This window comes from Dipodomys merriami, unplaced genomic scaffold, assembly GCF_024711535.1.
Source record: "Dipodomys merriami isolate MVZ:Mamm:240054 unplaced genomic scaffold, mDipMer1.0.p SCAF_5, whole genome shotgun sequence".
Taxonomy (NCBI): Eukaryota; Metazoa; Chordata; class Mammalia; order Rodentia; family Heteromyidae; genus Dipodomys; species Dipodomys merriami.
Genome location: NW_027206068.1, coordinates 59,384,052 through 59,405,586, shown reverse-complemented (window position 1 = coordinate 59,405,586; position 21,535 = coordinate 59,384,052). Strand labels below are relative to the sequence as shown.

Genomic DNA, 21,535 nt, shown 5'->3' with positions numbered 1-21,535 from the left:
CTCAAAGAAAGAACGTGCTTAGATACACTATTCTAGAGGAAGAATGGTCATCTAGAAGTTAAGGGACAGAACTATCTACAAGCAAGCACTGTGGGAAAGATTGCTGCATTCTCCACCCCAGGAAAACTCTGCCTTGTGCTCTGTCCCTAAACCAGCTCTGCAGGTGGCCCAACACACTTTGCCCACATTTTCCAGCTTTGGGAAAGGGGCTTCTGCTTGTAGTGGTGCATAAGCAGAGGGGCCAGACAAGGCATTTCTACATAGGAAGGCTTGGTCCTTACCAAGAAAGCAAGCTTCCTAAAATCGTTGAATTTTCACCTGATTCTCCAGTAGGGTGCAACGGAAGCAGTATTATTCAGTAGATAGTAATAAAATCATTCCTGACTCTGAAGCCTTACTAGGCCCGAAGATACAGAGGGGAAGGTACCAGGAGGGAGAAGTCTATTGGCACAGAAAGGCTACTTATTAGATCTTCCGAGCAGGATTGGAGAGCTTAGAGAATAGACAGGGAGTAAAAATTTAAGCAAGTGAAGTGTGGCAAACACACAGGCAGGGGTCTGCAATGCAGTTGAGTAGGGAAGCCAGGGAGATTCTTCTGCCTTAACAAGCAAGAAGCTGGCTGGACCATGGATGGTGAAGAACTCTTAGGGTGAAACTGATGGCACGGAACAGAGGAGATGATAAGCAGGGAGATCAACTTTCCAAGAGAAGCTAAATGCATTTTGCTTTCCTAACGAGAGGCTAGAATTAGATTTTAGGATGATCACAGGTTTTATCCTCTGACACATGCCAACTTTGCTACCAGTACCTAGGCCAAACTACCTAACCACAACAGTCCTGTTTCCTGTCCCAGAGGCTGTCTGTTCCTGGAGAAGCAATCCAACCCTCGGGGTAGTACTCCAATCCCAACCCCCGAATGTTCTACTTAGAGCCTATCACCTCATTTCTATTAAGGCATAGTTCCTGGGGCGGAGAGGGTTGGTAGTGAAGAGAGGATGCAGCTCACTATATTTATGCACAAAAAGATCATTCCAGTGTTAACAGAAATCGTGGTTGCCCATAGAAATAATGATGACTTATGAGTTCAGTGCACATGGATACTTGCAATGAGTCAGAGAGTAGGCGCTGGCCTGTGGGGATATCCTGGGAGAAGCTGTCTTGTCAAAGCAAGTTAGCACTTAAGAGGACAGTGTTACCTTCTCAAAGAACCTTCAGTGGGGAAGCACCTAGATGAGAGGCCACTCTAACACCAGGTACGAGGGCTGGATAGACCAAAGTAATATTCAGTCTTTCAAGTTCACTTGTTCTGTGTACCCAGTGACAATACCAGAGCAATTACTCATGTTCCAATCAATTGCAAAATGCCATAGAATAGTCCTCGATCCTCTCATTTCTTTCATACCCACTTGCCTTCTTACATTCCTACTAGTATACCTTTCAATTAATTATATCAGTTTTTTTTTTCTTTCATAGCTGTCATTTGAATCCATTCATGTGTCATGACAGGTCCTAGGAAATTCTCCATGATCCAAAAAGAATGACAGCCTTTCTGGTTTCTAGCAGTTCATATGCTATTTCCTTTCCAGGGTGGCTCCTTAATCTGTACTCTCTTTTCCAGTCCCTTTAATGTCTCAGTTCTGGTTGCCTTGTGTCTCTGAGCTGGTCCTGATTTAGTCACCAGATAAGTCATTCTACCTGCTCAGTGAGTCAGCAGAGAGAAGGAGAAGAGCTTTAACGGCACTAACTGTTCCTTGGGCAAAGTTTGGTTTCCTGGCCTCAGGCTATTTCTTCCCAGTCTTCAAGGCCTGACTTCCTTTACCTACCACTCTCCTCTATTTTCATTAAGACCATTCAGTGGCTCTTGTTCAGACAATTCACCCCTGTCGGTGAACTGAAGGAGTTATAGGCAACTTTCCACAGAGGCAGTTACAGCCAGCATCCAAGTATCAGTTTCCCAGTTTCCTGGATTCCGTAGCCCCTTTTGGAGGAAATGCTCAGTGAATCCCTCACAATGCATCCGAGGCCCCAGATACCAACAGCCTGTTCTTTCAGCTTGCAAGCCATAGAGGTTACAAGTTATAATCTATTACCATTCCAAGAAGACTTAATTTCTAGACTTAAAGGAAGTCGGCTAATACTTTATCCTATTAGCGTTTGCCTGTGTGAATTGACAATGGCTTCCTTCTGACATGACAGCATATTCCTCCAATTCATCTCTTTTAACAGAGAAGTCTTCAGTATGAAAAAAGGAAGGAAAAGAAAAGCCTAAGAGACTGCTAGAGGAACCAGGGAAAGAAGACCATTTTTCCAGTCATTCATTCATGAATGAGGAGAGGGGGTCAGAGGGACAGTGCAGGACTAAATGACCTCAAAGCGTATTTGTATTTCATCATTTCTCTTAGGAGGGAAGTGATTGTGACAGCTGGGTATACGGGGTGCACAAGCTTCAGAAAAAGTGTCCGAAAAGTATGGACACAAAAAGACAAGGTGATGTCCCATCCTGAGCCTGATGTACCTGGTTGATAGCTTTCTCTTCCCTTAATCCTTCTTTCTGCTTCTTGTTCAAAGTCCACATCTGTTCTGACTAGTGGAATCTTGTCAGCTGAGAGCACCTTCATATCATAGGTATGTTATCAAAGTTGGCTAACAATACATGTGGGATGGCCCTAGATACTGAGACAGATTTATTGCTTTTAACTTCAGAGATGTGGACTCAGCCAACAATACCTTACATTTGAGCTGCCTCATTTTCTTTATGAGAAAATGCGATCTAGAATACAATGACTTGCCCAGTGTCGTGTAGCTGTGATGCAGAGACCAGACTTCTGGTCTGTAGGTTTTCAATCCAGCAGGGTGACCATGATGTTCAACTCCAGATGGGGCACCAAGCACAGAAAAGGCAAAGTGGTTAGTTCCCCCCAGGAGTCTGTGCAATCCCTTCCAGTACTTTTATTTGTGCTTAATGCTCCGAGACAGATGGCGCCCACTCAGGATTTCATTCAAACAGCTCGAGTTGAGAAATCAGACAACTTTTCCTTTCCCTGCAACCATAAGTAGTTAGGGCATGTGAGTTTAGATGGTGGTTCGAATAGCTAATAGATCAAATGCTTTTTCTTTTATTTAAGTAGCCTTTCCCTTCTCTCTCTGAGTTCAGTGCAGTAAGGTGGTACCTGCTCCTATGTAGGGAAGGCTAAGAGAAGCAAAACCATGACCACTGGACAAGAAGAGAAGTCTGGTGTTCTGTTTCTACCCTGCTTACTTTCTGTACGTACACACACACACACACACACACACACACACACACACACACACACACACACACACACACACACACACACACACACACACACACACACACACACACACACACACACACACACACACACACACACACACACACACACACACACACACACGGGGATCTTCAGAGGATAAGCTTTCATTGACTTGGAGGCCTACTCTGAAACACGAGGTCAAGAACCCAGTAAACTGTCTTTTCTCCCATCTCAATAAATCCTCTCTTGGTCCTGGCTATAATTTTATCACCATATATTTAATTAGACTGTGCTTCCTTCACGATAGTTTTAAGTGAAGTCCCAGTAGAAACATTCTAAAAGAACAGTTGCTTTCAGCAAAGGATCACTCCTAACCAAGTTAATTTAGCAGACATTTGCAGTCTTGAATGGGGTGGAGTTACCTCTTTTCAACTTCAAAGCTGGGAAGAGAAGGGAGGTGTGGAATGCAAAGGAATAAAGAGGAGGGCGGGGGCTTCAAGTAAATGAGTTTCCATCTATTAAGGAGTTAGTAATTTCTGCTAGCTCCCCTAGAGACCAGTCCCCTCCCAGAATGGTCTGACTCTAATGATTCCCACTCCTAAGCAACAGCCTGTGTTATGCTGGTGTTGAGACAAACTGTGCCAGAGAATTCCCTTTCTCTTGGAGGAGCTTCTATCATTACACAGGAGAGATTAGCCAGCCAGGAGGATGTGCTCTTGATGGGGAGAGAGAAAGACAACCAAAGAGAATGCTCATCTTTTCTAGCAGACTTGCTACAGCAGACCTAGGTCAAAAAAGACTGAGAGGTGAAAATGGCAATAGAACACAAGTTTTCTCTACTAGGCGCACATCAGATTGGAATCAATGGCCACAGGAGAGCCCTCCTGATGAGCTGAGGAACTCAAGAGAGGACTGTTGATCTGGTCGGGAGGCAGGTGCAGATTTTTGGGGTATGAGTTAAGTGTAGTCCTAATGGACAAAAATGGATGAGAAACTGAGGTATAAAATGGGAATAAAGTTTACTGGAATAGGGGGACTTATTTTTAGGTCTCTCAAGATTATTTAGGACATTTAGAACATTTCCAGGGCAGAAGCACAGGAATGAAGTTAGGGTTTTAGCTATTCCTGAGGTGGGGACTCGTCTCTATTCTGGATCTGTAGTGAGAGCTAACAGTGCAGCTCTGGCTATTGCTGAAGCTGCTGCCAGCAGGTCTTGAGAAGGGGGTGTGGAGTCCCCTTATTTTGCCCCTGGTGGCTTAGCTGTGATGGAGACGGGCCACTTCCAGAGGCCGCCTTGCCAGATGTGCCAGCAGGCAGCCTGGCCAGAGAGCCTGCAGTGCAGTGCAGACAGATGCCCTGGGCCGTATTCAGGATGGCAAGACCCTTTATGGAGCTGCGGCTCAGCTCTGGGGCAGTGCCAGAGCGGCAGGGTAATGTTCCTCAGCCAGATTCATTTTCCCCCAAACCTCTTCAAATATGTGGGCCATGGAGGGAGGCAAATTTAATTAAATTACTGTGTCATGGACTGCCTTTCCTGGGGAAGGGCTAAAAAGGGGCTCATGCTGACATGTAAACCCATCTGTGTATACAGAGCATGCATTTTTTTTTTTCTCTTGGTGCTAGGATGTCAGCAGCTGGAAGGGCTGGCAATGTCTAGGGCTGGAGCCAGGTAGCTGGACCCCGTTGCTGCAGCAAGGCAGAGTCAACAACAATGCAACCAGGCCCCATAGAGCTCTGCTGACCTTTCCTTTTCCACTTAAAAGACTAAGCGGGCACTCCCCCTTCCTGCATTAATTTGTTTCTCCTCAGATGCCTCTTGCTGGCACTCAGGACCTTCCCGTAAGGTGGTGCCCTGTGCTGTGTGTGGAGCTGTAGGGAGGTACCTTTCAGGAGTGCCCAGGCAGGGTTGTTTAGCTTGGCACGCGATGGAGGGGTCTCCGGGTGATTCTCTAGAGTGCTACCTCAGCAGTTCCCCATTGGCAATGCTGTGCTGGATAGAGAACCTTTGTCGAGTGCCAGAGTAAAGCGCAAAGCTTCTCCCTTTCCCTGCCACTGCAGATATAGGGCCTGAGCAGCCAACAGAGGCAAAGAAGGTCAGAAGCAACCAGAAGCACTTAACATGTGGAAATGAGCAACCAAAACAAATGCTGTCTGTGCTGAGCCTGTCCACCCCTCAAGGTCACTCCACTTCCCTCCTGGAAGTTCAGGCCTCAGTGCTCCAGACTACCAGAAGTGTGGTTGCCCTGAGCGGTGCTGCTACAAGAGCTGGAAAAGGTGTGGCATGGGGAACAGTGGACACAGAGTGCCGCAGGTCGTTTCTCCACTCACAGCTGAGACTAAGAGAGAGCTGCTGGAGGCACGATACTGAAACCTCACTGGATGCAACAACACTTGGAACCTGAGGGTTAGCTCTGTACTGGGCACCAGGAAAACAATCTGCCTGCTTCATAAAGCAGTTCTACTTATACAGCCCTCCTGGAGCTCTGCTGTTCCTCTGACACTATGCTAACCAGCACCAGGGCTAGACTCTGACTTCTAGCTCTTGTTACCTAAAAGTTTTAGATGTGAATATGATGGTTCCTTTCAGGACTAGGACAAATACCATCAGTCAATATAAGGACTGAGGATGTAGCTTAATGGTAGAATGCTTAGTACTTATTTAGCATAGACAAAGTCCTATAAAACCCCGCACTACAGGGGGGAAAATGATTCATCTCTTGGCCAGGCATTGTTGGGCATGCTTGTAATCTCTGCACTCAGGAGGCTGAGGGAAAAGTGTCTGGGTGTAGATACACAGAATCTACCATATGGCTTTAGAGAAATAAAGTCTGTGGGTGCTCTGTTTTGCTAAAGGGTATTTCCTCTGTACCCAATTAGACAGAAGAGAGCAGAATCCAGCTATGGGTGAAGGTAACCATGACATTTCAGTGGAACAAGGCCTCTTAATTCCATACCAAGACAAAAAGGGCCCATGCCCATTGGACACTGGGTGAGCTCATTCACCAAATGACTGGCTTCAAATGCTCAGGACAGAGGCAGATGCTCTCCAAGCCTCTGTCTTCTTTAGGCAGGATGCTACTGGTGCTTGGGTGGCAAGATATTTTATCTTTACCAATGACTGAAACTATGGTTATTCTGAAGCAAACACACCAGCAGTAAAGCAGATATGTTCAAACATGATATTCCTCTGTAGGGAAGGTCTGCCTTGGGGGCTTATGTTTCTTGTTACTTAAGAAGCGGTCTCCACTGTAGAACAGCTGCCACAGGCTTCCCTCCCTTCTGTAGGCTTCTGCCAGACTAGATGACTATGGTCTCACTCAGTGGAGGCTGCAAGATCCAGAATCCTGTGCAGCTCCACACTCATGCGGCCCAGTGGTAACCCAGCCTGGGAAAAGGCTGAAGGGACCCTAAGGCTACTGTCACATATCTTCCTCCATACAATGTCACCCATGACCTTCCTCCTGCTTGTTACCAGTCACTTCATTTCTGTTAAAAAGGGACAAACAGACATGAGTAATTGTCTACAATGCTGTACTTACTGCATGACACTGCCTTTTAGCACACTGAACTGGAGTGAGAAAATGAGGAGCAGTACTTTGAGAAGTTGCTAAGTATGTATTAAAAGAAGAAAAAGGAGGAAGAGACAGTAAGGTGGTTTCTGATATCTAATTCTTCCTCAGTTCCTAATAATACCTAGGAAACAGAGTGGCGGAATTAAGGACAGTTGTAAAAACAGAGTAGCTCTGATACAAGCTGGAAAGTGTTTTGTGCACAATATAAACTTAAAATCTTGCCACCTGGGTTAATAGGCCTGAATGTGAACTAAGGGTGGTCTTTATCTTGGCCCTAGGTGACCTGTGACAAGGCCTGGACCAGCAAGTCCCCTTATCTCAGGAAAGCAGGGCAGGGGGAGGCCTAGGAGTGACAGACATCACTGGGTACGGCTGGGGCCATCTGCACTACTGTGAATCAAGGTTGGCTCAGACAGAAGGCGCGAGGGAGGAGGTGCAGCTGCTGATGGCTCAGACAGCTTGGACCTGTCCAGGCAAACAAGCCACTCAAGTGCAAGCACAGCCAGCCAAGTAGGCAGAGCACAAATAAGAACTTAAAGCTTGAAGTATCTAAGAAGATAGGGATGAAGGTAGGAATTTGCCTCAGATTTCAACTGGTGACTGGCCAGATCTCTCATGGCTACCATAGGCTCTTCTGCTACTGATGGCTGAGATATGAGACGAGAACTGGGGGTTCGATGCAGGCAAGCATTCCTTGAGCTAGGATTTAACCTTATTATTCAGGGAACTGCAGATACAGCTCTGGATTGGGTTCTCTCACAGAACCTCCTCAAACAAAACAGAGGCCTACTCATCTGCCCAGTGTTAAGCAGCAGTGGGCTGTGGGTGTCTGGGTTAAACCAACTGTAGAGTACGGGAGTTTGTTTCAGGATTTGCCAAGGGGTACAAGTGTTCTACTTTCCTGCTTTCATTCGGCCATAAGAAGTGCTGCTCTAGCTCCCTGTTAAAGCTCTGTGGGCAGTGCTGCTAGGCTCCAGGTGCACAGAAGCAGCACTGAGAGAGTGTACTCTAGGCCATATTGTAATCTCTAGAGGTGGCAATGGGAATTCAACATCTTAATACACATCCAGGAGACTGGAGAACTGTGCTCTAGACTGGAGAGGAAGGCAAGGAGAAGCTGGGCAGACTTTTTTGATTTTTTTTTTTTTTTTTTTGTCCGATCGTGGGGCCTGAACTCTGGGCCTGGGCACTGTCCCTCAGCTCTTCAGCTCAAGGCTAGCGCTCTACCACTTGAGCCACAGCGCCACTTCCAGCTTTTTTCTTTTTGCTTATGTGGTGCTGAGGAATCGAACCCAGGGCCTCAGGCATACAAGGCAAGCGCTCTACCACTGAGCCAACTTCCCAGCCCTGGGCAGACTTTTTGATAGAATTGACAGTCTTGCCACTAGCTCCAGAAGCACTTGTCCATAGTTCTGCTTAAGCTGACCTACTGCTCAGGGGTTCCTTCTGGCTCAGAAGGCATTACCTCCAAGAAAGCTGGCCAAGTATTGATGACTGCCCTGGAAAAATAGGGGAAACCTTCCTTAAAAAATTATCACTCTCCTCAGAGGCCCAGGCAAGGAAGGAGAGAGGACAGATGGAGATTCACGAATATTAAATGGGAGAAACCAAGGTGCAAAGAGATACACATTATTCCAAAGGGAAATACGAGAACCAAATATCCTGCTCTCTCTAGTCACACACTCTGCAGTCAGTCACAGGCCTCTTTCTAGGCAAACTCAGGCAGGCTACAGATCGCCCTACAGTTTAGGTTCATGAGGCTGAGTGAATGAAAGGCTGTTCAAATGTCAGATTTCTGCCCCTTAGCCTAGTGGCACTTCTGAGCATAGGTCTTCCTTGTATGTGTATTTGGAATCAGTACGGTGACTGTGGTCTGGCCAGGTGCTGGAGAACAAAGGACACAGTGGGGAGACATGTAGGAGAGCACCAGCTTCCCTCTGCCTAGAGTCCTGTGAATAAACAGCCAGGCTATGTTGTAGGCTCGGAGAGTTACACTGTGGTACAGGGGGTCTACTTACTCTAGGAGTGGGCTGAAGCAGAAAATCATCCAGTTTGATGCAGATGTAGGCATGGGACAATGAAATGTTAAGGCTACAAACTAAGACTCTTTGGGGAAAACAGATGCCCCAGGCATTTACAGAAGTCCCATCTCAGAGCAATCCTGGGAGCTGGGCAGCTCTGTAAATACTCAGGTTAACAATGTATTTGGGCTGGCTGAATGAGCCCAAGAGTCCACAGCTTTCTCTCTACTTCAGTACCCTTTAGCTTAATATTTAAGTCTACGCCTTAAACACCCCTAAATAAAGAAGAGCTAAACATCTTGCCTCTGACTAGAGAGGTGTGCTAAGCCAAGGTCCCGGTCACAATAGTGTGTATATGTAGCCGAATGCTTGCAGCCTGAGCTCTAGAGTTCCAGTTAATTTGGCAGTAGCAAGACACTGTTCCATTGCTACTTCATAGCACTGATGACACAAAGGAGTCTCCACACCCAGGCAGACTTGGGAGCAGGTGTACTCCTAGGAATGGAGGGTTGAGGTACAAATTTCAGCTCTTTCACTCCAGCTGTAGCTGAATCCCACTGGGGAAAGTGTTGAGTACTCTGGGGAGATGAGGGGTCTCCTGTGGCTTGTATTAGTTACAATGCAGAGGCAATAGTCTTCTACTTTCCTGGTGTGTCCAATGAGGCCCTCAGGACAGGGCATGAAGCAGGGGCAGTGTCAAGGCAGGTAACTCACAAGGCTAGTTACAGGGAGGTCAAACAGTACTGTCTAGTTGGCTCATCCCAAATTCTGATTATAGACATAAGTCTAACCTTGCTCTTTGTGCCCATCCTGTCTCCCAGAGTACCTACTGCTCATATGAATTGGTAGGAGAGCAAGTTTATGTTATATGACGTCCACAAGCCTAAGCTGATGATCTAGGTGTAGGGATCCAAATGTAATCTTTTGAATCTAATGCTTCAACTGTAGCTGCACATTAGTATAGCTTTGAAAAAAATCCTACAAACATTTTAATTATTTAAAAAATCTGATATGAAAAAATTGAAACCCTGAAAACAGAGTAGCAATGAACTCTAATATATGTATCACCTGGATTCAACGATTCTCAAAGTTGTCATTTTTGTTTCATGTATTCTTTCATCCTTCTACCTTTTATACTTTTTCTCTTAAAAAAAGTGCTTCTTCTTATGTAACTACAATACTATTATCATACTTATCAAATTCTTTGGGTATCAGCTAAAATACTTGGGGAAACTTAATAAAATGTGGTGCTTGATGAAGCCAGAATCTTTGATGGGGGGCGGGGGGGGTGTCCAACCACCAGCAGCGTTCCTGAGCTTCCCTGCTCTGTGCCTCCAGTATGCCACCAGAGTTGAGAACCATATTCCTATCAATCTAGGATCTTGCAGTGGGATCTGTGAATGTCCCCTAGTCCCTCTAATCACAGAAGGCACACAGGCCTTGTGGCGGGCAGGAGAGAGGGAAGCAGAAGAGGGAGGGAGAAACATGGCAAGTAACAGAGAGGAGGAAAGAAGAGAAGCACAAGCACAAAAAGCCAGCAAAGCACAGAATGGATTCTGCTCAGGAGTCAAGCCCCACTCGTTAGATGCATCAGATCCGTGCAAGGCCTGAGTGGCCTGTAAGGAGGGTGGATCCTAGCTGCCCACGCTGCCTGCAGAGCCCTCAGCACCTCTACACGAGACCAGCACATTATTCCTAGCCCTTTTTGCTTCTGTACATGCTGTCTCTTGGGCCTAATATTCTGGTAAACTCAGCCTCAGCACCTGGATTCCAAGGAGGCTTAATTACAGTGAGGGGATGCACCAAAACTTCTTGGAGTGTAAGTACTATAGTGTTCAATTTTACTTATTTCATTTAAGAAAATAACTAAACAAAACATCCTGCAAAAAGATGAGGCTGTATCACTGCAGCTAAAAATACCTCTACTGAGGGCGTCCGCTTACCAGCTCCTCAATTAGGGATGCTACAGGGCCCTTTGTGAGCTGTACAGTGTTGGCAGCTCCATGGGGGCTCTGGGCGGCTGGGGACAATTCTGGAGCAGTGACTTGTTATTGCTGGGTACAGGGAGGCTGGCAAACAGACACTGAGCCAACTCCGAGACCTATATACTACAGGTAACTTCTGTAGCCCTCTTCCCTTATGGGCCCTGGACCTAAGTCAACAACAGGTTAAACTGGTATCTGTGAGGATGACCCAAAGGAATTAAGGATTGATTGTTCTTGATTTTTCTGAGATTCACAAAGTAGTATAACCACAAGAGGTGCAATGCCAACCAGCCTGGTTCAGGGTGTGTATGGTGCTGGGCAGCAACATGTAGGTATGAATTGGTGATAAGTAGACCCTGGTGGCATGCAGGCTAAGGCTGCTCACAGTGCAGGCTGACACCAGAAAGGGAACAACGGGAGACATTACAGAATCACAGGGCTTCACTGGTCTTCCTTGGCATCTCATTACTACACTGTATCAGGGCATGTAGGTCATTTAGTCCAATACACTTCTTCTTTTTTTCTTTTTTAATTGGGAAAGATGAAGCCTCACAGAGGTAAAACAACAAAACAACAAAAGATTTTTTTCAAGGTCATAGAGTTGGTGAGTGAATTGTAGAAATGGGATTTCTGGGGTTGGAGATGTAGTTAAGAGGTGAAGTGCCAGCCTAACAAGAGCAAGACCCCCAAGTTCAAGGATTTTCAATAAATAACTAAATAAACACAAAACAGGATTTGACAGTCAGTGCAGTACTTTGTTTCAATATAATACATTTTCCTAATGAATGGGTTCACTCCATGTTCAACATGTGTCAAAAGATTTATGAGATCTATGGGAGTGAAGGCACACCTCTAACTGGGAGGAAAAGAAGGCCAGGAGAGTTTAACTTTGAGGCTAGTTTCGGCAAGGTTTGCAAGACCCTCAAAGTGTGTGGCTCAAGTGGCAACATTTATGCTAGAAACACTGGGTTCAATTCCAGAGGAAGGGAGTTAGCAAGGGAGAATGGGCTGGCTATGGGAAAAGCTATCTTTAAATCAATGCCAAAGGGACTAAAGAACGTGAGGAGAGAGTTCCCTGGATGACTTAGGAATAACCTTGTAATCCTCTTGGGTTCTGGGGAATGCATGGGTCAGACATGGCAATGGAATCTGATGTCCCATGGTAACAGTGACAATTTCACAATCTGTGGTCTCCAGCCAGAGATCTAAAGCCAGTTCTTGTTTTCTGCCTGATAGAGGAGGCAACACTTATGAACTTAAGTAGGGCCTGTCAGGAAATAATGCACATCCAAAGCTAATCTGATTTAGGAATTTACTATTTCTCAGCATGGAATTTGGAAGATATAAGGTAAGAGTATTAAGAGTGAGGTTAAAAAAAAACCATATACACACACAAAAAAGTATTGAGGAAACATAACTGAGGGGTATTGGTAAAGGGGCAATTTTTTCAGGAACAAGAATGCAATGTAGACCTTACATTTCCAGAATGTTAGGTTGGATCTGTACTGGTCTAAAGTTCTGAGCTGTCCAACATGGTGGACAGCTAGCCATGTATGGCTGTAGATTTAAAATTAAATCTTACTCAAGAGTCTGTTTCTCAGTGTGTCAACTACATTTCATATGTTCAATATCCAATGTGGCCAGTGGATTGGACAGCACAGATAAAGAATGTCCCCATCAATATACAAACTCTGTTTGACATCACTGCTTGACTTTGGTCATTTCTCATCACTTGATGGCTATGGCTATGAGAAGTTTCTGAAACCCCTATGCAGAAGCTAGAGGCTTCCATGATTCACTCTCTAGTAACCTACTAAGCCTGGTGTTTTAAGGAAGGCAGGAGCCATGGGACACATGCATCTACCAGTGTAGTAAGTTCTCCAAGTCCTAACCCCCTCCCATCCCATCCCCAGCGCTTGTCTACATGCTCACAGTCACTTTGGCCTTTGCATATTTTAATTCAGTTTCTATTTTACACTGTTTTAATTGATGTTTAATATAGCTTAACTCTGCATGGTATTCCAAGCCCCTCACCAGGGGGCCGCTCACAGGCAGAACAACTACTAATAGCAATCCCCAGAAAATTATGCCCTGTATTAAAGCTGTCATTGCACCATATAAATGCTTATTATTACTATTGAATTCTCTAGCCCTGACACCCCCCTGTGTTTACTAGGTAGCAGATAAACCTTTATATGTCTGTGCCTTCTCTACTCTACCACACCACCAGGTCTAATTATAGCCTCATGTGTATGTTCAGCTCCATGCAACTATGCTTTGAAAAAAGCAGGGGAGGGGGGAGAATCATGTAATAAAATTAAATTGCTGAAAAATGTGATTTTACCACCCCTGAAAAGACAAACTTATGTCACTGCTAACAAGATGGGGACCCCATCTCAACTACAGGGTGGGGAAAGTTTCCCATCAGCCTGCTCTCAGGAGATAGGATGCAGGTCCCCAAGCACAGAATGCTAGGGACAATGATGATAGCACAGGCGAACCCCATGCCATCCCAGGGAGGGAATCCCAGCTAGTAAATTTCACCTTCCCTCAACTGTCAATGAAAAATCCAAACAATGTAACCCTTCACCCCTAAAAGAAGAGAAATAGAAAGAGAGAGTGTGAGTGTGTGTGTGTGTGTGTGTGTGTGTGTGTGAGAGAGAGAGAGAGAGAGAGAGAGAGAGAGAGAGAGAGAGAGAGAGAGAGAGAGAGAGAGAGAGAGAGAAAGAAAACGCTCTCAACTTATAACAGTTTTCTCCGTGGTTGTGTTTCCTTTGTGCTTCTGTAAAGTGTAGTTTCTGGCATGAATAGCAGCTTTTCTACAACTGCCTATCAGGGGAAATGATGGAAAATTCCAGGCCTCTCAGACACCTGTGCTCCCGGCTCTGGTATGCATTTTGACCTTATGTGTTGTGATGTCTGTGTGGACAGAATCTCCTAGAGAATGCTGAAGCTCTGCTGACTTCCTTAGACTTGGCCTCCAGTCCTTTTCCCACTAGAATAGTACAATCTGTAGAGAATCCACTTGTTTTCCTCTTCTTCCTGCTTTGGTCACATACACTCACCCACTCTCTTGTAGACACCACTGTCATATTCTCACATTGTACTAAACTACATAATTAGGTGGCAGCGGCGGCTGCTGTCTGAGATATACTGTAGAGGTAAAAGTAAGAGGCACACATCAAGAATGTGGAGACTTGAGCTCTACCTTGAATTTACTATGTGATATGCCCAAGTGATTAACTTCTTCATGCCTCAGTTGTCTCAATTGCTGCAGAATGTTTGGCTTTGACTATATAACCTCTGGAGTCACTTGAGCTATAAAGGCTCTAACTCAGTATTATGAAAACATATGTTTAAGTTCTTGGAACTAAAAGGGTCATTCTTACTTCTATTTATAACCTGTTTATTTTTTTATTTTTACAGTCAATGAACTGTAGATTTCTATTTTAAATTCTTTTAGTTAACCAGGAAAAACTCTACTTGAGTTTATTTGACAGGGAGATGTTTATAACAAGACTAAGTTTTCTCTATCGTTTTGCCCTCTTCCATCTTGGTCTAAAACAAGGAGTTTCTAAAACACCAGAAATGGTTTCTGTATTCAAGCATAGCAGGAACGAGGCTGCCTTGGCTGGCGGAAGAAGATGGTTCGAGTCTCAAGCCCCAGTGGAGCATGACTATTTGCCATCTGCTGCACTAGTTGTCTCCAAATCAGGCCAGGTCTATAGTGTGCTGCAAATATTAGAGGCTGTGCCACTAGCATGTCTCACTCAGGGCAAGCCTTGAACCTTTCATAGTGTGGCTGCCAATGTGATGTGAATGCAAGGGGCCACTTTACAGCATAGGAGTAAAATATGCACACCACACAGAAATGGTCCTTTTTTTTTTCCTTCTCGTTATCCTCAGCCATTTTAAAGTTCAAATTCAAAAGTTGTCTACCCATGCTGAGGAAGACGATGGAATTGTCATTTCCTTTGCCCTACCCATGCCAAGACAGAACAGTTTCTTAATGATCCATGGGAAAAGAACAGTTACTCTATTGGCAGCTTCACTTGTAATTAACCAGCTTCACAGAAAGCTGGCTGCCGCCCTCAGATCTAGTACTCACAGACCATGGAGCTACCTGACATAGTGACACAGGGTTTCTAGTGAAATCTCCCAACTGGGATAGGGACTCTCAAAATAATGACCTCAACTGACTGGGCACTCGGAAAACATGGCGAGATGGCAGTGCTTCTGGCTCCGCACTTGGGCTGCTGTGGAAGACCGATGGCAATGACCAGCTCTGGGAAGCACTTTCCCACTGATCACCACTAATAGCACACTCAGGTAAGTGTGTGACTGAGTAGGGTTATCTTCTAGGAAGCCCTGCAAATAAATACTCCTCTAGCACAACTCTACATAGGCAGACATTTCTGGAACTGGCTTACTGTGCCTCATGTCAGAAGCACTAACAGAGGGGAAGGGAGAGTTTAAGGACCATGTTGGGTATGGTAGGCATTGTGTTACTTTTGGGTAAGAAGCAACGTACCCAAGTTTTGATACTTAAAAACAAACCAGCATCAGCCAGGTTATCCAGATTCTGGCTTTGTAGTCACATCTCCTCAAGAGTATCAGAATTCAGCAGGCTGGTTTTGGTAGTTCATGCCTGTAATCCAGCTACTTGGATAGTAGAGATGGGAAAGGATTGTATTTTGATTGCCTGATCTACCAAAGAAGCTGGTGATGCATACCTGTGAAGGTATTTGAGAGGTATAGGTAGAAGGATCACTAGTCAGGGCAAAAAGTGTGTGAACCTACCTGAAAAATAATGGAAGCAAAAGAATTGGGAGTGTGGCTTGCTCAAGTGGTAGGGCGCCTGCCTAATACAAACAAGTCCTGAATTAAAAAAAAAAAAAATCCCAAACTGTCACACATGGTGGCTAAAGCTGTAATCTTAACTCCTTAAGAGGCAGAGGTTGGAGGACAGTTGGGCATAGAAATTTGACAGACCATCTGAGCCAATGGCTGGTATGGTGGGAAATTTCTGTTATACCAATTTGGGAAAAACACAATGGCTGCACACAGTAGCAAGCACCTGTCATCCCCAGTGAGTCAAGGAAGCACAAGAAGGATCATAGCTCAAACCAGCCTGGACATAAAGTGAAATCCTACCTCAAAAATAACTAAGGTATGCTCAAGTGACAGGACACCAGTTTTAGCAAGTGAGAGGCCTTGATTTCAATCCCTAGTATTTTCCCCAAAACAAAAAAGGAAAAAACAAACAGTCCTGGGATTCAAACAACTGTGGTCTCTCCCTGGTGAGCTAACTGATAAACTGTTCGCCATTTGTAATGCTGAGCTTTAAAGGTGAGCACTTTTAGCAGGTGCCAACTGAAATGACATCTTAACAATGAATGAAAAGGTATTCTCAGTATGCATGAATCTCCTCCCCCCCACGACATACCACACACCCTTCCTTTAAGGGTACATGTAAGAACCATCTCCACGGTTCATCCCCAAGTGGACACAGAGCCATCCCCCCCTACTCATCCCCCCCCCCCCCGCTCCCATCTCCACTTCTGCTCAAGCATAAGAACCTTTCCTTCATGCCCCAAACCCACATAGGCCCAACTCTGACTCCTTGAATTCTCCCAGAGTGAGGCAGTTACTACTGGTAGAACACAGATGAAGGAGAAATCTTCCTACCTTCAGTAACAATGGAGTCAGTTCACAGGGTACATGGCCTGTTCATTCACCATGCTAATTTATGTAAAATAGATAATGAAGGAATTCTGTGCCCTTTGGAAAACTGGGGGAGGGAGTGCTACTGGGTATGGATCACTGTCCATCAATTGGTGTAACACTGCTGCTCCTGGATGGTACAACACGTGGCAAGCTCCCAGATAAGCCACATGAGCTAAAAAAACAGGCTTTACAGCAATTTTCTTTTCTTCTCTTTTTTAATCATCCTCTTCTTTGCCAACTTTTGATTACAAGAGCCAAACACAGTGGTTCTCACATTAAGACAGTTTGGAAAGTTGTACATGGTGGATCACACCTGCAATGTTGGCTACTCAGGAAATAGAGATCAAGAGGATTCTAGTCCAGGTTGGCTCATAAATAAAAGCCAGATCTTATTCAAAAAATAATGAAAGCAAAAATAGGCTGCTGGCAGCATTGCTCGGGTGGTAGATTTCCTACTTCACAAGTATAAGGCCCACTACAGGAATTAAAAATTAAAAAAAGAAGTCTGGGACTATGAATAATCCCAACTGCGGATTGGTAACTCACAGGCAGCTCAGTAGGAAATGGGTCGCTCATGACAAATGAATTGGTATTGCCTGCCATTTTTCCTTGCCGTCACTTTAATCAATAAGGGAAAAGGTGAATTGTTATTGATCTTCCAACATCTCTGAACGATACTGTACAAATTACTGAAACACACTGGTGTGTGTGTGTGTGTAGAGGAGAATGAAAAGAGGAAGAAAGTATGAGCAGTATGAGGCTGCAGTATTTCCTTAGAGATGGTGTTAGACTGATTGAGTACTTTTCCGAAGGAGTCATGAGGAGACCTCACTCACCTCCAAGGCTGTCCATGGAAGGCCTCTCAATACCTTATTAAACGCTCCAATGCTTCATCAGGGTTAAAGGGCACAGGAGGCCATAGGCTGCCCTTGATGCAAGCCTAGATGCCTACACAATGAGACATGCTAGGGATCTCAAGGCCTCATGATTTTCTTAGGCTGTCCTACTTTAGTGGTATCATCTTAACCCAGATAGGAATTATAGTTCTTGATGGACAAGCAAAAAAGTTTTAAGGGCAACCTCTAGCAATACCTTACTAACCCACTTCTGGGTCACATGCTAAGAGCACATAGATAGGCAGCAGATGAGGTAAAACTAGCCTTATAGTTGATAATAACATTGACTATGGCTTCATGAATTCAGGCCTATCCTTCAAAACTTTGCATCGAACAATAAAATATAAAGATCAAAAGTCTTGGGTGAAATGTTAGAGGACTGGTCTTAATCCTAGGGCAAAAGGGATACTCATCACACAAACGATATGCAAACATAGTCTTATCTAGACAATAAGGAAATGGGAGATAGTATTAGGACAGATGTGCTAGTATTAGAATAGATGGTCATAGCACAGCATTTAGTGTCTTACTTGGATCTTCAACCAGTTGGCTACAAGACAGACTGAGAGAATCCTTAACTCCTCTGGAACAGATTCTGCTTAGGATTTGCTGAACCGGTCTGTGTCCTGTTTATGTAAAGGCAATTTGCCAAATAGATTTGATAGCAGGAAGAAAGGGACTACTGACCAAAGCTTAAAATTCTGTACTCTTCAGAAAATTGAGGGAAGGAGTGCTATTGGGTATGGATCACTATCCATCAACGGATGCTACACGGCCATTAATTGGGTCTAATTATTCAGATGTTGGTGAGAGGGGGAAAATAGTAAAAATGACAAGCTTTCTGCCCAGAAATCCCCCTCAAGGCCATACAACATGCCCAGTGCCTCTGTGGGGCCTGGCTCTCCTCAGTAACCTCTCCACCTTGCCTGAATTTTTAATTCTCTTTAGTTACTCCTGTTTTGCAGATGGCAAAACCAGGGAGATGGTCGCATCTCCAACATGAAATTGAATCCAGCCTTCAAAACTAGTGTGTGGAAGTAGCAGAGACTTCTAGGATGCTCTTGACACTCTTGACTAAATGATTACCCAGAGACTAGGATTCAGGGCATAATTGTCTAATTCTGAAATCAGCGACACCACAGTTCACCAGTTTCCCCACCTTCCTCTCACAAATACCTGAAGGACCAAAACCTACAGCCAAATAAAAAGCAAGTTACAAACCTGCTGAGGTGTGGAGAGTGGAAGTGCTGAGATTAGAAGGAGGAAGTACTTAAGTGCACCCTGGGCATTAGGAAAAGGCCATGTCTGCACTCCTGGAAGCTGATGGAAGAGCTCTGGCACTCTCTGCCAAGCAGGCCAGGAGACTGCCCTCCAGTCAGGAGGTGGGGTACATGGCTATGGGAGGGTATGATGATAAGAAACAACAATTTAGCAAGTACCAGTTCCCTCCTACAAGGGATCTTCCAGTTCTGAAAGTGACCCTATTCTAAAATTACCAAGTGGCAGGTGGCCAGGCTAAAAATCCATATCCAATCAGCAGTAATGGACTATTTGTTGCATTTCCTCATATAAGGTTGCACTATTGCTATAAAAACCCTGGGTCAGTGGTTTTAGACTTATTTAACTGGAGAGGTAACAGCACCTTAGTACTGTAAACACTACAGGGAACTGTGAAGTGCAGTGGCAGAGGCAGCTGTCCTGGAAGGGATAGAGGGAGGGACTAGGAGTTTCAGCTGCATGATCTTCCATCTCTAGTTGTACATTCTATGCCAAGATCCTCTGGTAACCACTATAAAGCATTTGACTGCAATAAAAGATGAGAAAAGAAGAAGAAAACAGCATGCTAACCTGGGAAGAAGGGCACATCGAAACAGCTTCCAGTTGAATCTTTCATTCTGAGTACAACAGACAGCCGTTTTTCCTGCAGTAACTTTCTAAATAATTCTACTTGGGGCTCTTTTCCTGTCTCTTTTCTGTCCTGGTTAACACCTAGAAATTTTGTAGGGCTCCTCCTGGCACTCTGCTAGTTTCTGACTCTGGCAATTTAATGCAGATGAAGGATAAACAAATAACAATCTATGGTTGTGGATTGGCAGGGTAGGACAGAAAAGAGCACTGCTATTCCATCAAGAACAAGGAGGCACAGGCGATCTAGAAGGCTACCACTGTATCCCTCATTTGAAAGTGGGTGTGACACTGGGAAACAAGCAAGCTCAGAAGTCTATGTAAATGGTGAAAAGCAGAGACCCCCCAGAGATGTTCAGACATGAAGAAGATATTCCAGTGCTTCTACCTCCTTGCTCTCATGGTGATGGTTGTCTCTTATCAGTCTGTAGACTGAAAATCCAGAAAAGACTTCTTACAAAGTTTAGAACTTGCAGGCATAATCTTGGTTAGATCTTTGCTTTCCCAAATGAACATGACACTGGGTAGAAAGAAGTGGTTTCACTATGAAGGACCATGCAGAATCAGAGGCAAGGAGATGCTGTCTAGAATAACCCTGACCGACATCAAAGATATTTAAAGAAATACTCTTTTGAGAACTTAAAACAAGGTTTCTAAACAAATTGGTCCCTAACCAAATGCCAAATCTATTCAATTGGTAGTAGTTTTGAGGAGCCCTAAGAGAGATCTGCATCCCAAGCCAGCACAATAATGCTAAGACCGACGGGGAGTGTCAGCTACAGGTACAAGATAGAATGAAGAGTAAGAATGGGAGAATATTTGCATTTGTCATCTTTGGCTCAAATAGGCTTGGGGAGTGAAGGGTGCTACAGAAAGAAGTCTAAGTACTGCTTTTTGTTAATTCCAATATGAATATTAATTCACAGCATACATACTACCTATGTATCCAGCCTACCATCCTACTCTGGGTATGGTGTTTTTTCTCCATTAAACTTTGATTCCTACTTAGCAAAGCCATTAGAAAATTTCTATTGATAATGAAAATGGGTGCAAGCTGCTTTTCACCAAGTGCTTAATATTTACCAAGTAGGTCATGAATCTAAGAACACACAAGAAATGGCAAGGTTGGAATGTGAAGCCAGGTCTGACTCTTCACATGTTATTAAGAGTTTTATTATGAGACCTAGGAGAAATGATGCTCTTAAAGGTTCTGAAGATAAGCCTAAAAATGAGCTATTCCTTTCTGACTATGAGACACATGTTTTTTTTGGGCCAGGTAAGGGTATTTCTGTTGTTAATTCTCCACCTTGCTCATAATCTTATTTCATGCACCAAAGCATTTCATAACAGGCCATTGGTCACTTTCATTTTCAAAATCCATTTAAGCTTAGCTGACCAGAAACTGTCACGGGTGGAGTAGCAAGTGGGAAGTTCATCAATAGAGCCAGGTTTGGAAAACCAAAGCAACAGATAGGGAGTAGGCATGCTAATGGCAAGAACAGGGCAGAATTAACGTCAGCTCATTCATCAGGCACATCTCTCCTTGAGTCACACATGGAACATAGGAATGTTAGTATTACCTGGAGAGCAAACACAATCTTCAACCTGCTTATTCTTTGCTGGTGGCTCAGGCAGCCTTGCTCTCATATATACTATGAGCGATGTTCTAAAAAGGTATCACTTGAATTATGTAACACCAAAGGGAAAATTCAGGCAGTGGGTGTAGCTTAGGATGTTTGGGACAAACAGAACAAGGAGGTGCCAGGACTGAAGAGATTACAAACATATCAGCATGTTCAACTCACACTCAAGTTTATGTGGGTGTTGGCTAACATGTTTGGGTCCTGAAGCTAAAATCAGGTAGTGGGCAGGCCTATATGAGGTCATGTATAGTTGCAGAGGCTTGTCAGGAGATATTAAATGAAATAGAGATCGACTTTCCAAACTAGGCTTTCAGAAAGAAGGGTATGGACTTCATAATAAGGCATTCCACCTGAGAAATGAAAATTCCAAGCTGCTTTCCTTCAGCACTTTATTATTATATTAAGAATATTAGATGCCTCTGCCTACCTTTTAAGAGAATCCTCACCAAAGCTCCGGAAGCAGTGAATATTCAGGATGATTGAAGAGGAAAGAGAAACCAAAATTGCTGTT

At 44.4% G+C, this 21,535-nt stretch overlaps 1 protein-coding gene across 1 annotated transcript in view; it reads right to left on the bottom strand.

Moving 5' to 3' along the window:
• Snd1 (staphylococcal nuclease and tudor domain containing 1) overlaps positions 1-21,535 on the bottom strand; it is a 446,310-nt gene that overhangs the window by 70,724 nt on the left and 354,051 nt on the right. The window lies entirely within an intron of this gene.